General features: G+C 49.8%; 1 protein-coding gene across 1 annotated transcript in view; it reads left to right on the top strand.

Annotated features, from left to right (window-relative positions):
- Positions 1-2,354, top strand: part of ADGRL3 (adhesion G protein-coupled receptor L3) — a 176,014-nt gene that overhangs the window by 103,251 nt on the left and 70,409 nt on the right. The window lies entirely within an intron of this gene.

The raw sequence follows: 2,354 nt of genomic DNA, 5'->3' as shown, positions 1-2,354 counted from the left end.
AGGGAGGGAGGGAGCCATGCTCACGTGTTAAGTTGGGTTCAGTGTCTATTTGGGGAGGACAAGCTCTTCAGACAGAAATAAAGGAGCTGCTTTGGCTGCAGTTAACTAATTTGAGGACCCGACAGTAAGAGCTACTGGGGCAAGGAAAATACCAAATATATACATTAAAAAAAACTTACAGAAGCATAAAATTCGGTGTTTCACACCCATACATATTAAAAAGAAGGCTTTCTGCTGGCTGGGGTTCATTCTTCGGGTAAAACCTGGAAGTTCACAGCGGTGGCCAGTGTGTCTTTGGCAAAGCGTGACCTTTCAGTGGCGTATGTGTAAGGAGTGTGGTTAGAAATGCTAAGTTTGGGAGGTATTAGTGGTTAGAAAGGTTGGGATTTGCTCCGAGATGGCTTTGGGTTGGAGATGAGCCCTGTGCAAGTGCTGCTTTCCGTGTCCTCGGAGTTCCTTGCTGAGGATTATGGTGCAGAAAGAGAGGACRAATTGGGGCAGATTGAGGAGTTCAGCCTGTTAAATCATTTTGTGTCACTTGAGCTCTCGTTCTCCATCCTTAGGGGTAATTGAAAATGCTCAAACAAGGATTTGCCCTCTGCTGCAGGCAGCGTGGTTGTGATGCACACAGTGGCCTGTCTAATATTTGGGGGGAATTTATTCCTTTTTAAGCAATTATTCTTTTGCCGCGAGTTACAGGAAATACCCTGAACGGGGTAAAAGGTGGAAAGCCGATCCCCACGGGATGTGTTCATGTGGCAGCGGGGAGAAAAGCAGCTGTGACTGCTCCTTTTAAATAAACTGCGTTGGCTTTGGGGGGGCTTCAGTGTTCCTGCTCTTGAGTCTCACCTGAGCCTCCTTACTGCTGCCTAAATACAGCTTGGACCGCCGTTCAAAGGAGTAAGAAACGGGGGGGAAAGAAACGCTGCAAGCAAAAACTGTGTTTGCCAAGTACAAAAATTTTGCTTATTTTTAGAAATAGAAAGGAAACACAATAAAAAAAAAAAAAAAAAAAAAGAGGTATTTTAAGGTTGAGCTAGTTACGTGTCCCTGCTGGCTGCTCGAAGTCCTTTCCTATCTCCGCGCGCTCACCAGTGATTTTAAGGGTAATTGAGCAGTTTTTCCCTTGCGACTGTGTCCGCCCTGCCTGCTCCTCCTGCCCCTGCGTCGGCAGCGCGCGGCGGAGGCCGTTTGGCAAAGGGGAAATAAGCAGTAATTACCTTGGGAAATGGGAGGAATTCTGCGGGTCGGAGTCGTAATCCTTGCTTTTGGGAGGARATGAAATAGGTACTCGTGGCAGCACCTGCTACAACGAACAGGGGTAGAATTTGCTGAAGTTCTCTACCAGTTTTAAGGCTCCCGGTAAAGCCARTTGGGAATCACGTCCTGCTTGGTGATTTAGCCGGCCTTTGAAGGGCAACTAGGAGAAACCTGTCGGTGCCGGTGGGAATTTGCTGTGTTTTTTGGAGTTCATCCAAATCCAGGCCTCGTGGTGAAGGTGAGGTGGCGCGAGACGCCTGGAAAATCCGCTCGGTTATTTTCTAAATTAATAAAAAAAAAAAAAGATTAGGACAGAAATACTGCTCTTCTGTAGTGAAGCCGCTGTAATTTCCATAGGTTTGGCTTGGGTGAACATTTACCTGTGCTCCGTATCCTGATGCAYTAATAACTAATACGGCGCTAATAGCGAGTGTGTCGGACGTGAGCAAGATGAAGGTCTCTGTCCTCTGGCGCCCGCAGGTTGGAGGCTGTTCCTGCGTTTAACTTTAATTTCTGCCTGCAGTTCTCACACGACGGTCCTTAATGAACGAGCTCCTACCCACGTTGCTGCAAACGGAGCCGCTCTGATGTTAGGAGAGGGCCTGGGGATGCTGGTTTTAGGGACACCTTGGGGCCTGGAGATGGAGGAAGTGGTACCTAGAGGGGCAGGCACTGGGCGAGCGGGCAAGAGGATGGGGAGGCCACGTGCTCTTATGGCTCTCGTTGTGTCTTCGTTGGTCCGCAGTCAGTGTGAGTGGGCCCGAAAAGAGGAGATTGAGAGAGGGGTCTGATCAAAGTGTAAAATACCTGGGGGGAGGATGTAGGGAGGAAGGGGCCAAGCTCTTCTCAGTGGGGGCCAGTGACAGGATGAGGGGCACTGGGTGTAAGTTGAAACCCAGGAGSTTCCGTCTCCATGTGAGGAAGAACTTCTTTGGTGTGAGGATGACAGAGCCCTTGGGACAGGCTGCCCTCGGAGGCTGGGGAGGCTCCTGCCCTGGAGATCTCCAAACCCACCTGGATGTGACCGGGTGCTCTGAGTGTTGGACTGGATGATCCCTAGAGATCCCTTCCAAGCTCAACCATCCTGTGCTTCC

This window comes from Nothoprocta perdicaria, unplaced genomic scaffold, assembly GCF_003342845.1.
Source record: "Nothoprocta perdicaria isolate Ctin4 unplaced genomic scaffold, notPer1 scaffold_178, whole genome shotgun sequence".
Lineage (NCBI taxonomy): Eukaryota > Metazoa > Chordata > Aves > Tinamiformes > Tinamidae > Nothoprocta > Nothoprocta perdicaria.
This window is presented reverse-complemented; position numbering and strand designations above follow the sequence as displayed.